At 42.3% G+C, this 15201-nt stretch overlaps 1 protein-coding gene across 2 annotated transcripts in view; it reads left to right on the top strand.

Moving 5' to 3' along the window:
- The first annotated feature begins 658 nt into the window (after window positions 1-658).
- The window catches only part of ARNT2 (aryl hydrocarbon receptor nuclear translocator 2), a 174447-nt gene continuing 159904 nt past the window's right edge, over window positions 659-15201 (top strand). For both annotated transcript variants that reach the window (XM_019504098.1, XM_019504099.1), the window contains exon 1: window positions 659-755. The gene's annotated coding sequence lies outside the window, so the exon portion shown is untranslated. The remainder of the gene's footprint in view (window positions 756-15201) is intronic.

The raw sequence follows: 15201 nt of genomic DNA on the forward strand, positions 1-15201 counted from the left end.
CGGCGAGAGGCTCGGCACGCGGTGCCCAACAATGGGGAGGCGGCGGGACGGTCAGAGCCGCCCTCCGCTTCCTCCGTCCTCGCCGGGAAAGGGGCCCCGGAGGCATCCCCCACAACCCCCACCCGGGCTGAGGTGTTATCCCTGCTTTCTTCTTTCCTCCCTGCGTTAGACTGTGTGTACAAGCGCAAGCAGTCAGGCGGTGGGAAGGACAGAAAAGATCCCGCTGTCCGAGCCCCCCATGCCTGGGGCAGACCCCCCAGAGGTGGTGCAAGCGCCTCCTTAAAAAGCACTTGGGTCTTCCTGGGCGACCCCCTGGGGCAGGGGGCTGGACCCGGTGGCCTTGCGAGGTCCCTTCCAGCCCCAGTGTCTATGCAAGATGAGCTCCCTGAGCAGGAAAGAAATTGGAGTAACACGGGAGAAGGGGATGTCATGGAGGATGCAAAAGAAGTAGTGTGGTGTGGTGCTGAACTGCCCTCCCCGTGCTAACGACCTGAACGTCAGGATGTCTGGTGTTAGTTTGTTTTTGTAGGACACATTGTAAAATTTTGCTAGGAGTCAAAATAATGGACTAAAATGCTTTGGCCAGAGCGTATGCGGGCTCTTTGGGGTGTAGGTATAGGCACAAATGTCATCGCTGCTTTTGCTTGTATGAACGACTCATTCACGTTTCCTGTTCAGATGTGTTTTTTGCAGGGAGGAGCGCTCTTTGGAGTCCTGTCCTGTCTACAATCAAACACAAGTCCGCAAACTTTTGGGTAAAGGCGCTTAGCCTCCATAAGTTACCGTACCTGCAGTTGTTAAAACAAGTGAATAAAGCGGGTTGAAGCAAAATGTCAGCGTGCATGTTTTGAAATTTGTACTTTGCTTAATTTGTGGGGGGAAAAATGCTCAGCCAAATTATAATGGGGCAAGTGAAATTTTACTAGGCTTGAAACAAAGGGTATACGTAAAAAAGTATTGCATAGTGGTTTTGCTTCACTTTTTTTTTTAGTATTGCTTAATAATATATGGCTAAATTCTGGAGTTTTGAATGAGTTTTGCCTGAGCTTTCATTAGCATCACTTCGGCCTTTTTCTTGGTTAACATCTTCAGAATTTGGTTTGTGTTCTTGGGGTGAAGCCTGCTCTGATTACTCGCCTGAGTGTTTGCACTTAAGTTGGTGGGATTTTCTGCAGAATGATTTTTGGCTCAGTGAGTCTGGCTTCTTGTATCAGTGAAGTGGGTAGAATCAGACCCGTGCCCCTTAAGATGAAGCTTTACTTTCAGAAGTCTAAATATTAAATGAAAATCAATATTTTATGAAGGGTTATTAAATGAGTATTATTTAGCAAGCAGTCTACAAAGGCATAGTCATTAAAGGTAAAATTCCTTTCACCCCTGTGATAAATGAGTCATAATGAAGTGCAAGTGAAATGCAGTAGCTGGGGCAAGTGAAATGCACTCTCCCTCCCTATGATAAGGGAGTGAGATTGTCTCTCTCCTTTTTCCTGCCATTGCAGGCTTCATGCATAGGAACCACAGCCTTTCTGAGCTACTCACACAGCACGTTAAGGGCCACAGCATGTGCGTGTATGCACCTGTGGATTCTTTGGTCCATGCCCTCAGTGCTGATCTTACACCTGACTGTCAGCAGGGCATGGGTGTGGACAGACGTAACAGCTATGCTAGTATTAAATTACAGTTATAACAGGATAAATTGGTCTGAAATAACTGTCACATGCCTGATCTTTAACTAGCGCTCTAAATGTATTTCATTTGGAGTTTAAACTTACAGTGGTTTGGCTCATTGATGGGTTTCCCTTGCTTTATGTGGGATCTATATGTGCAAATTCGCTTTTATGCGATCGCCCTTTTTATACCAAAAATTCAGTATATGCGAGGTAAATTCACTGTTATGCAATTGGTGTGGTAGAAGTCCACAGTCAGCTGCTTTGTACGGTACATTGTGGGAGTGACGTGCACCAAAATATAGTCTCTTGTGTGGATCTGTGCTCCTCGCTTGTTGTCTGCAACACGTGTTTCTGTAGGTGCCATCCCAATTATGATAGTGCCCTGTGCTTGTGTGTACTCTCTGCTGTTGGTGAGTACCAAAATTGTCTTGTAAAAGTAGTAGAAATATGTCTGGGGGTCAGTACAGTTGAGGTCTTGGAAAGTATCCCTATTTGTTATGTTGTAAAGTGGGTTCCTTTTATGCAAATTTGAGTTATGCACTGTTTTCCAGGAACACGTACAGCATAAAGTGAGGGAAACCTGCATCCTGGTTTAGGAGCGGACAGTTGGGAGTGTGCATCAGTTATCCTGATTTAACTGTTACAAGTGGCATATTCCCCTTCCCTTTGAAAGCATGTAAGAGCTGCATCTATCCACAGCCACAGAGACTTTCTGTGGCTTGTCAAAGGTGTGTGAAAAGTCTGCTGTAACAGGCCGTGCTACTATGCACACTTTCTCAGTACACCCACAAAATAGCGCTCAATTTGTTGTGCCTCCATGCTGCAGATGACTTTGCCCATAGGTATTTTAACTTAATTTGGGGCATGTTGTGGAACTTTTGATGAAGAGTAAACAATATATGCAATGGGCGAGAGCCAGGCATAACTGCAGCCAGATTTTCATATTCCCGTCAAACACGGCTTACATTGCAGTCTTGGGACTCTTAACTGCAAGTTTTCAGTCCTGCGGATGCATGAAGGACTTTATCTTGGTTCTCGCATGTTAGTCCATCTTTTCTCTGGTGATCGAAGACAGGTTGGAGCACATATCTACTGCGGGCTATGAATCACCTATTGTCGGTTACAGCCCTGAATTCTGTGTTGTCTGTTATAACTAATGATCTTATTGAAACGCAAGAAGAAGGGAGTAATTGACTTTATAGCTGTACTGCAGTGCTATGTTTGCTTGACCAAGGACACTAGCCCATACAGCTTCTGGAAGATTTATCTTTAGTTTATGCTGTATCAGTAACACGATGATCCCCTATTGCATTTGTATGCTTCTCTATTTGCATTTATGTATGCTGCAAAGCAGTTCAGACAGATTGAAATGAAAGCCATTGCAAATCTGGCGGTATGTTATGTTAGCCTCAGTGACAGAATTTTAACAAAGTCGTATTTAATTTTGGCTAGATTCTCAGCTGGCTGGTGTAAACTGGTGGCTTTATTGATTTTAGTGAAGCTATGCTGATCTACACCAACTGAAGACCTGTTCCGTAGTGTTGGGGTAGGACAATGGAGAGCTTAACTCATTAAGACTTAAACGGTGATTAGAAATTACAACATGATTAAATTTTTATTAAGCAAATGTCTGGGGTTTTAACGACAGTTGAAAATGTAGGCAGGACATTAATCTGCAGCTAGCATAATACAAATAGATGAGTTTTAGTTCTGTCTTGGGGTAATGGAAGAAAATAACTATCAAATGGGGGACATCAGAAAAGAAAGCCTGGGTGCAGTGGATATATCACACTTTTTAAAGTGGAATTGAATAGCACAAAATCCCATGCCCATACAGAGCACCAGCTTCCCTCACATAAGTCACCTGAGTAAGGAAATGCTATATTTGGTTTTCAGTGACCTCCTTTGGAAGTTTCAACCCATTTTATGGAGTGTCCTGGGATTAGCAGTGGCTAAGGAGTCTCAGTTGTATGACTCCGTTAGGGCCAGAATGCCCTGAGATGCAGTCCTTACTGTGGGTTTCCTAGAGGCAGTGAAACTTGGGGGTTAAAGGCGCTGATTTTATATGCATCTTTATGTCACTGCACCTCGCTGGGGACAGCCCATAGAGGGGGGTCTTCTGTTCACAATCCCTTCCCTCAGGTTTTACCTTAGGAGGGAACAAATCAGCCCTTTTTCGTTTGTCAGTTGGTGTCTAACTGAAGTACCAAAGGCTGTGAAACATAATGCAGGTATGTGGGAAGCTTATGTGCATTATCACAAAGAATCAAAGTTCAATTATTTTCTTCTAAAATAAGATTGTTATATGAAAGACAACTGAATGAGAGCTAAGAATAAAAAACTGTGGAGGTGTAGTAGGCTTTTCATAAAGTGGTGTTTACAGTGAGTTCACAGTGCTGGCTGTTCTAAAATGCATATATTTTTGGTGTCTTCATTTGTCCACAGTTATTGTTACTTTTGGGGCAGTCTGTTAAGGAACCAAAGGTTGAATTTCTCTTGTTTTGGTCATATAAGCTAAGCTATCACAAATGTATAAAGTTTCTACTGAATATGATAGCTGACTTCTGCCCCCCACATTCCCCCCAGGGATTGACTGGGGTCTGGTCAGTCGGGAGATGTAATTTGGGTTGCCCGTTCCAATTTAGCTTGGTCTAGTATTGACAAAAATTTGCCCCCTTAGGGCCATTTGTCAGCCTCTGTGAAATGAGTTCTTGCTATCACTTCATTTCCTATTGGCTAAGTGGCCATAGTTCAAAACCACCACTGTGACTAGCACTACCAATATTTGGCAACCCACCAGTCATGATTCAAGGCCCATTGTAAGAGATTTTAAAAACTAAGTTTTATCACACTTCTGGTCCTTTATCCTCTAGAGTGCTGCTTTGGGTCATATTTTGAATTTCTTGCAACCGTGAATCTTGAATTAAAAAAAAGAAAGAAAAGGGTTTTAAAGCTGAAATTCTCCTGCAATCACTTCAGATATGTCTACGTTGATGTTTAGGATTGGCTCTGAGGTCATCCTCAGCCAGCCTGAGCCATCTGAGAGACACGTCCCTGTCCGTATCGTTGCTAGTAGTCCACTAGTCGTGGCCAAAGTTGGCCACATTATGCGTCTTATTTGTGAGATTCGAGTCCTTCTAGGAGGCACTTGTCTACTTATGGGCAGTAGAGGGATGAAGTGGTGGTGGAGAAAATCTGGAAGACGGGAATAGAGAGCTGTAGAATTGCATCTGGTTGACTGTGCTTGAATCCTACCTGCCAGGGTGAGTTTCAAACGTGCTTCAGAGAGAGGTGGCTAGGAGATGCGCCACAGGGGGGTCAACAAGAGTAGGGTGAACTGCCTGTGGGGCCGTTCTAGCCTTGAGATTTACAGGGGAGATGGTCAGCTTATATGGCTTTTAGGGTGACCTTAAAATTAACCTTAGTTAGCAGCCTAGATGCTGCCTCATTTCTGGGAAGCAGAACTGCAAGAAAAACACCAAATACTATGTGACTTATGTGAATTGGCAATACTGTTGCTGCCTTGCTGGCATTCTCAGCAGAGACACGAAAGACTGAAAAACTGGAGACCAAAGGACTGTCTCGCCCACAGAAATGGTTTCATCAGCAGTGGTTTTAGGGTAGAGCAGACTTGTATCTTGTGGTTAAGGCACCAGGACACAAGATCTGCTTTCTGTTTTTCAGTGCATTTCTCTTAGGAGAAAATAAGATTTCTCTCTTTTAATTGGGCATTGTTGGGCTACTGTGATAAACAGGCTATTTGTCAGTTAGGGGTTTTTTGGTTGTTTTTTTTAAACATATTTGGGGTTTTGACACTGTTCTGGTAGGGATGCTTCCAAACATCCCCAGCCCACCTGTTCCTCCTTGCTGACTTAACCTAGAAATGCACTGGAGAAGCCACTGTAAGGATGTTCTGCCATGGTCACTTGAGACTTCAATCTTTGGCAAGCTTGGGAATGGTCTTTGGGAATGAGCCCAGAACAGCTTCCCTGGTTCACTTGTCAGTTTGGAGTTTGTGAGCAGAAGCATAGTGATCTCTGGCATGACATTGTGGGTGCCATACAGACATACCCTTTCATACTACCCAGATACTCTGGAAGGTCTGTATAGTTGCTGCTGGCTTGGCAGTTTTACAGAAGCTTTGTTACCTGAAGCTGTTGACTTGGCTTGTTTATCAGTATTTTGTTGTAAAAGTTGTTGGGGTTTTTTTTAATACCCGTCCTGGCACATTAGACTTTAGACATGTTTTAGCGCTAAGTTGGATCCTACACCCAAGAACTATTCTGTTTTACTGCTGTAGTGGTAAGACTTTTGCTCTGTATAAAGCATAGACTAGCAGGTAAACTCCAAAATCAATTAAACAACATCCTTGGCAGTAAATGGTGATAAATGATGGAGATTATAATGGGCTTTAATGTATCTGGGATGCAAAGCAAGTAATCTTGTTTCCAAGATAAAGTTAAAACAGAGATCCTAATAATTGTGTATTCATTAGCTAATAGGAGGCTTAAAACTAAGGATCTTTTTTCTCCTCTGATGTTAGTATCTTTCCTACTTCAGAATGAGTCCAACCCAACTGTGGTGTATTGTTTTAGTGTCTCTTGAGTTATTTGGTGATAGTTTTGAATTTTAAAGCTGCCTGCAAACAATAACTTGTGCAATAGGGTGCATATTTTTCTGACACTTCTAATTTACAGACTTAGTGAGAAATTGATGTTCACAAGGAGATTTGAATTTGATAATATAGTTTCAATTTCAAATTTAAAAATGTCTGTTTAATTTCTAAGGATGCTTCAAGCTTGAGAAGCATGTCTTTGTACCTTTTAAGAAGAGGTGATGATAGTGGTGATTTTTCATTTTACTAAAAAGTGTTGTAAGGTTGGGTCAGGCAAGAAGAGTAGTGGTTTCAAAACATGTCAGAAGGAAAATAAGTATATTGATTATGTAGCCAGTTACTGCTATTAAGGAGACGTATTGTGGTTATTTGTCACCTGAAGTATGGTGTGCACTGTGCAGCATGTGGGTCAACTCTGAGAGCCAGGGGTAGCATCGGGGACTGGATGATGGGGCCCTGCAGGCAGCATCTAGCCTGTGGTCTGTATCTTTGACACTCCTATCCCAAAGGATGCATTGTATTTGTGAAGTTTTATTTAAGGAATTCTGTAGCTTAGCATCCATTTTGTATAGAAGGCAAGGTAGAGGTGCATCTTACAGACTAATTGAATCTGAGAGGCATAAGCTTTTGAGCCACAGATTGCTTCATTGCTCTATAAGACCATCTCCACCTAGCCTTTTGCTGACTTGATTAACATGTCTAAGTGCCTCTATCCACTTATACAGATTGTGTGGATGTCTGTCAGTGTCTGTGTGGGGGAAAATGTTGAATGATGTATTTATTTTACTAGATTTTTTTTAGTTGTGATTTGTATAAATCTTTTTGAATGGAAATTTGAAATCAAAACACACATCACAATTTTAAAATGTTCTTGTATTATTTAAATAAAACTGCTAGTAGTACCGTGAATATATAAGGGGAAAAAAGTTTATCACAATATGTTTTGCCTTTAAACAAAGGAAATATTATCTGTGAATATTTAATTTAGCATCTTCTTTCTGGTTACCCATCCTTCAAGATTCTAAATCTAGTAATCTAATCCTATTCCTCCACACTTTTATTCATAGTTTGGAAGAGAAATGATAAGCTTTCTTAACTTAGAATGAGCTAATCATTGAACTGAACAAATTTCCCCTGTATTTCTCCTGCCCCACCTCCTTTTTTGCCTACTTTTTTTCCTGTTGCCCTCTTTCTTGCCTCTTTGCTCACTGTTGAAAACACTCTTTATTCCCTTTTCACTTGCTTCTTTCCTTCTTACCACTCAAATTCCTTTCCATCTTTCTTTTCTCTAGTTTAATTCTGGTGCTATACTCAGCAGTGTTCCTGCCTCTCAATTACTATTGTTTAAATGTAAATGAATGCTGGCATTGTACTGCTGCTTTGCTCAGATGCTTAAACAGCCTTTAGTCCCATCTCTAATCAATAGGTAAAGTAAGCAGTCTTCCCTGAGGAAAGGTGAGGCTTTCCTGTTCTAACCACTTACCATGCTACCTTCCATCAAAGACACTACCTACGTGTAAAGTTTTATCAGCTGTCTCAAGAATGAAAACGTCTATTAGCCGAAAATATCTATTAGCCCTGCTCTGTTGATACATATGCATCAGACTACTTTGCTCAAAAACAGGTCATACTGTTGCATTTTCAGTTAAATGTCAAACACAGCTGGCAAAAAAAAAAATCACATATGGTAATTACTATCTTTCTCTAGTAGAGCCAATGGGGAGTTGAATTGGTTAATTACTGACGTTACTAGCATAGGGATTGGAAGGCTTTTCAGGTAAATTGTTAATAAATAATGCCTGAAATGGCTAGTAATTAACAACCAGATCATCATTCATACTGTATGTTAATTATACTGTAATTTGTCTTAGTGCACATGCCTGTTTCAACATTAAGTTATGTTTTGTGTTTGCTAATAAGTGAATTCTACAGTTGAACGTATAACTACGGTGTAAAACTTGGATGTATGCAAGTATTTTATAGAAATAGACATGGCAATAAATCTTTGAGCTGCAGAGAACTCAAAACGTTGCCGTTTTGAGAGAGAAAAAGCAACAACTGTTTCTTTTGTAAATACAAGCTTGAGATGGAAAAATGGCTGACAGTTTTGGTGAGAGCTCATAATCACAGGTCCATGGAGTCATACCTGGCTATATGTCCACTAATTAGGTAGGTGAATGTCTGAATGGGGTGAAGTATACTCAGTGTTGTGTATACATAACACTGAACCTACTGTTAGAGTTGGGTGAAAAACCAGAGGCTGAATGCATGCTGTATTATTATTTAAAAAAAAAGAAGAAATGTTTCAGGATGCCATGGTGAAAAATGATGTAACTTTTTCTGACTGGGCTGCACACCAGAAGACTCGGATCTAACCTAATTCACAGGGTTGTCTATTAGGATATCCTCTTCTAAGGTTATGTACATATATGTGCTTAGCACAATGTGCCCCCCCCCCCCCATTCTGAATGGCATCTGAGTACTGCAGTAATCAGCTGAATCCAGCAGCATTCATTTTTCCAGTGCCATTTATTTCATATTGCTCCGTCCTGAAGAGGAGCAATGTAATAACGTGTGGCAGGCAGAGATGTTGTATATGGCCACTTCTGTTTTGCCAAGCTCCAGTCACACAGCAGGAGTTGGGGTTACAAAAACAGGGATGTGGCAGAGGTCAAAAATTACTGATTGTAGCTGCTCCTTTTAACAACAGCCCTTGGAAAATAGCAACATTTAGCTATAAAAATTACACCTCCTGACTGCACAACTGCCCTTTCTGTTCTCTGAGTCGCATTTGTTTATTGACACAGCCCAGTTTTACTGTGTCCAGCACTGCTGTGCCAATACAGCTGTAGAAGTAAGAGGTGGATTTTATTGTACGTCATGCATGACCAACAAAATCGCCAGCTCATTTGAGTCCAGAGTCTTTTATTGTTGGTGTTAATGTGAAAACACTGCTTAATTCTCAGAAAACAGTTTGACCTTAAAGTACTATAGCTAGGAAAACTCTTGTCTGGAAATGCCCAGTACTTCTGGTACTAACCACTGATTGGTAATGTGTGTTGCAGCAACCACTTAAGTCATCAAAGGCTGACTTCTGTGACAGAAGCCAGGGAAATAAAGTTAAGTCTAACAAATACTTTTGTGAGTCACAGTATCATTACAGGAAATGTGGATGCAAAGACATAGTTTTTAACAAAATCCATTTTTTGAATTTGTCCTCATCGTCTCTTGAGCAGCTTTGTCACTTTGAAAATGGCCTGTGACTTCTGTGACAACTATTGCCTCGGCCCTTTATGAAAATTGTTTCTGTATCCTGAACTCCCATTACATTTTGTAGGACTTCTGGGTACTCTAGAAGAACAATATCACAGATATATTTACATCCTCCTGTTCAGGTAACTTGTCCAGATGTTAGAATAAGTTTTCTTGTAATAAAGAAATGCTAAGGTATACCAGATGCAGTAGTAGCTAATGTGCATACAATAGCATTTCAACTGTCCGTTAAGTAGTTGTCTCAACACACTTGTGGGAAGAGGGGGAATAAAACCTTGAGGTACTAAAGAGTATGTAGATCTTGTACTCCCAACTTCAAACTGTTATATAGGTGCCACATTAGCTTACTGGGCAGTTTCTCCCTAGTGACTAGCTGATGTGAAGTGTAAGGGTCTGTTATTGCTGCTAGGTACTGGCATGACTTTAGCTTAAATTGCAGAGGTCCAAGCTTTTAGTGTAAGGTTTGGGGTTCAGATGTTGTTGGCTAACCGTGAGCAGGGTGCTTATTGCAAGTAAACATGCATTGCTTTTCTTAACCTTTAGATTTGTTTTGTATTTTCCCCTCCTCCAGACTACACATGTGATTACAATAACAGCCATGCAGAGATTTGGTGGGTTCAATGTCAGTTGTTCTGGTTAGGAACTCTTGAGTGATATACCAGCTTCCTTTAATAGAGGGAACCAGTTCACTTCCTGTTTTTGTTGTGTCATTTCAGCCTCCCATTTAAAACAGATAAACTTAGGATTTCATTTTACGGCCATATAACTCCCATTGCTGTACCTTGAAATTATTAAAATCCGATTCATATAAGCAGACATGAAAGATGAACTCAGCAGAGTTATTTATTTATTTTTTAATTCCTTGAGCATGCTGCTGCTGTTTCAGAATCCACCGGGGTCAAGGAATACATTTTCCTTCTTTAACTCCTTTGCAGCTCAAAAACTGGGATGTTTTGAAATTTGCTGCAATTTTTAATGGCAGAAAAAAGCATTGCAGCTTTTCAAGCTTCAAAGACTTGCTGGATATGAGCTTTTTAACAAGGGAATTTTAACTAATAGGAGCACAACATGCTCTTCACTGAAAATTTAATTAAACTAAATTATTTGAGGATTTTGAAATGTAAAGCCTTGGTTCTGACTTGCAAAGGCCTTAAAGACAGCTTTGGATCTAGTAAATAACACCTCTTTCCCTGGGAGACAGTGCCACAGGTGAGATCAGTGAAGGCACTTGAGAATGACCTGTACTGGCAAGCCTGAGTGAGCAAGCTGCCTTTAGTCCAAAATACCATAAACCTATTACCTTTGGGGAATGCTTGGTTGCCTATCCATCTGAACAGTCATTTGGAGGAAGATTGAGCTTTTAGTGGGCTAAGGGAGGGAATTGTTAAATGGATAGGAAATAAGGTTTTATAGGAGCTGCATTGCCTTAATTGTATTTCTGCTTCCCTGAGGGCCTGGAATATGTGGTTTTTATGTTTATATGTTGAAACCATAGTAGATAATTGTTAATGAGAGAAATGAAAGAGGATTTCAGAACAATTATTTAGGGCACTTCTACACATGCTGTGGGGGTGCGGGGCACTTTAATTTGAGTGGCTCTGAGAGCTGCCCTAATTAAAGTGCCTTAGCGTCTCACGTATTAGCATCCCCGTGCTTCAAAATGGCAGCAGGAGCAATTGAACTAAAGTTCATTCAAATTTAGTTCAAGCGCCCCCACTGCCATTTTGAAGCACAGGGACACTAATACACGAGACGTGGAGGCTGGCTGGAGTGCGGTAATTACCATGCTCTAGCAGACTCAATCTAATTTAATTACAGCGTGTCAGAGCAGCCCCACAGCATGTCTTCAGGCAGCCTTAAAGCGCCGAAAACCAAAATAATATTAAAAGTAATCCTGTATATGGCTTTGAATCTTGGGGGGTAATTATTTTTCTACCACTTACAAATTTTACAGAAAGATGCTTTCTGGCTCATAAGTTTCTGCAGCTATGGCCTTTCAGAGGCTTTTCAGAATTCCTCAGTAGGTTGTAGATGCTAGTTTTAATTTTGGAGACTTTTCTTCTGTACTGCTTGTGCAGAGCTCAGACTAGGTTTTGGCAGTTCCTACCTGAGTAGTGGAAAATGTGATATGCTCCACAAATGTCCTACCAGCAGTGACCTATACTGATGACTTAAGGTTGACGCAACCAACTTTAACTGCAAGTATACACAGAAGAGGATTTTTCAGAGGCTGGACTACCTCTTGGGTAAGAACTCAGGAATTGGCCCACCAGATAAGTCGTAGTAGTCCATTGAGTCTGGCTGGCTGTCTGCACCAGTAGCCAGTTGTAGGTGTTTTAGAACAAGGTGTAAAATCCTTGTAAAAGAGAATTGTAGAATAAAACACCAATAGAAGAATTTTCTTCTGAATAAGTAATTGGCTTATGCTCTGGAGTATGTGGGTTCATATGCCTTATATATTTTATCCCAGTTGTATTGCCATTTAAATGAGTATTAACTACATACAGGAATAATAAAATAAAGACACGCATGGTTGTGTAAAATACCTTGACTGGTTTGCATCAGGTGGAGCTTTATTGGTGGAAAGAGAAATTATCATGCAGTTTACACCAAATCCTGTTTTGTCTGAAGGTGCCCCTTTACTAGGTAACTGTTATAAACTCCATTCTGCTGGCCAGGTAAGTTGAGTTTAAATAAGTTGGCAGTAGGAGTGGAGATTGGTGAGGAAAGGCTCCGTGTGGCTGTACTGGGGGTGTGCAAGGAGCCATCCTAAGTCTTGTACAAGCATAGGTAATTGCAGACAATTCTAGTCCTCTTCACTGCGCTTAACACTGATTCAGCATTACATGTACTTCAGAGGAGGAACCATAAATAGATTCTCCAGCATGGGATGTGTTAAGAGCAGGGAGATGCACCCCATGATACTGACTGAGCCCTCAGAAACTCCAGGATTTATCGTGCCTCCTTGAGGCTCTGCCACCTTCAAAGTGAGCAGATGTCTCCAACGCATAATCGGTGCCTAAGCATTCTTTTATCATTGCTCAGTTTAGCATGGCTGTGGAAATTATGTGTAATCATCTCTAAAACCATAAATTATCATTTCTTTTGGAGAAAAATTCTTGGCTGTTGTAATCGGCCTACATATCTAAGTTTTATTGCTGGCTGGCTGTTTTGCCTTTGAACTGTGGTTTTGTGGTTAAGACACTAGACCAAGACTCTGTTTTACCCAGAGTCCCCTTGTGTGCCCTTGGGCAAGTCACTTAATACCTCAAGGCTGCAATTTTCTGTGCTTTGTATCTCTTTCTCCCACCTTGTATCTAGGTTTTGAGCACCTCGGAACAGAACCTCTCTTATATGTTTGCTTGAAGCTCGTTGGGATGGTGCCCTCTTGTTATTATGGACTAGTAGGCTCTTCAAGTGATACAGATAATAAAAGAATTTCTAAGTTGTTTTACAAGGGACAGATATCAGAAAATCTGGTCCTGGAACCATCGTTTTCTACAGTGCTACAACAAAATCATTGATCAGTAGGACAATTCATTACTATTTCAGCCGTGTTCAGCTGTAGCCTGGAGAAACCTCCCATATTTGCTCACATGCCACATTCACCTTTTTTCCCCAATAATTAACCTTCCAAAACTGGGGTGTGCGTCTTAAATAGGGAAGTCAGCTTTCTACCCAGAATAGAGCATGGAGATGCTCCAAATTGGCTGCTACTACTTTGCCTTTTTTTCCATCAAGCAGGTTCATGGAGGGAGGGGCAGACTCCAGAAAAAGAAGATCCATATGGTTGCAGTGGTGTAGTTGTACTCCACTTTGATTCTTGTTCTGCACAGTTCCTGCCAGGAACTATGGTATCTCTGTTCAGGCAGTCCTAATGGCTTCATCATAGTCTACCTGATTCCTTCACTCAGCAGGTGTCAACAGCCTTCTCTCCTTTTCATGTTCTTGATGTTCTACTAATCAAGTTATTCTTTCTCTGGCAATTTTGCTGTTTGTTAGCTACTTCTGGCCTGTCTCCTCCACTTTCAGAGTCCTAAAGACTTTGTGTAGGTCTTTTCAAAATCCTAGATCCACTCATGAGTCCACTCTTTAGCAACAGCTGCAGTCAGTGCCATAGTAAGGAAGTTTGGCACCCAAGGCAAAGCCCGTAGCAGCAGCCTGCCCTTACCCTGCTAACAGATCCAGGTGGCATACCCCTCCCATGCTTGCCCAGGAGTGGGCACAGTGGCAGGATCTGTCTCCCCCCTGTCCCCATGCCCCTCCCAAACAAGTTACTCACAGCTCCGTCCCGTGCTTCGCCAAAGCTGGGCATCACCTGTTGGTGCCCTTTCGCTTTGGTGCCCAGGGTGGTTGCCCCACTTGCCCCCTGCCCCCCACCGCTACGGCACTGGCTACAGTTTCAGCTTTTGGCTGAGTAGCCAAGAGTTGTTGACAATTCAGCTGTGAAAGGGTTAAAAACCTATAGCTTTTACCTGAGCAGCAAAGGGAGGGTGAGCAAATCTGCAGGTTCCTGCTCTCTGCAGCCACAACTTTGGAAAATGCTTTCTTTTTTCCCTTTTGTTCTGTCTTTCCCAAAGCAAGGTGTGTGTCGTATTTGGGGTTGTGTAGTATGCAAGGATGGTATTTCACAGCAGGCTGATTAAATGTCTACCACTTAAGGTGATTATCATCTTTCATACATAAAAACTGACATCAGTTTTAATATATGGATTCATATGAATATGATCTATCAAATGTCATTAGAATGTAAGACTATTTCCTGGCTTCTCATTCCACATTTTCTATGTTAAGTCCTACAAGGTTCTTTATTTTTCTCTCTCATTACTCCCCATTGACTGTGTACATGGTACTGTAAATGTAGTTAGCCTCAAGGTTCCCTCCGAGCTGCGCAGATGTGCAGCCGTGCACAATCAAAAATCTTGCAGTGCAGTAACTTTTTAATGGGGCGCTCTACTCTTCCCCACGCTGGCAGTCCCATGGGGAGGGAGAACGCAGCCCTGAGGGGCTGTGCTGCTGATCTGTGGGCAATCATCGCCTCTGCCCCTTCTTCCTCCATGCCGGCAGCGGCTCCTCCCCAAGGCAAGGCAAGGCAGGGGCGGGGCAGTGGCCAAGCCGGGTACCACTGGCTCCAGGGAACTGCTACGCTCCCCAGCCCCTTCAGGCAAGCTTTGCTCTGACCCCTGCCGGCTTCGCCCTAATCTTAGCTTTCATCCCTGTGCCGCAAGCCCCACAGCTCCTACGCCAAAGCCCGGCAGCCCCACGGGTCTTCCACGCTCCGCCTGCTCCCTGCCTCCACGCCTCGCTGCAGCCTTTGAAAGCAACACCATGTGCCTCGCTGCCTGATCTGCCCAGCAGGGGGGCATACATGGCGCCATGATGCTTTCAAAGGCTGCAGTGAGGCACGGAGGTGGGGAGCAGGCCAGGTGCAGCCTGCATGTGGGTCCAAGAGACATGATGGGGAGGTACACACACTTCATGTACCAGAGGTACTGGAGACAAGGTCAGGTCTTTAGTAACTGAAGGCAGAGAACTCAAATGCTTGCCCAATTTTAAGTATTTAATTAAGTCTTAATCCTGACCACAGAGACATGATTAAAAGGTAGCATGTGGGTAGTGCAGCTAGTTTCTTTTATTATTTAC

The sequence above is a fragment of the Gavialis gangeticus genome, unplaced genomic scaffold (assembly GCF_001723915.1).
Source record: "Gavialis gangeticus isolate Ggan-Ray unplaced genomic scaffold, GavGan_comp1, whole genome shotgun sequence".
In the NCBI taxonomy this organism is placed as follows: domain Eukaryota; kingdom Metazoa; phylum Chordata; order Crocodylia; family Gavialidae; genus Gavialis; species Gavialis gangeticus.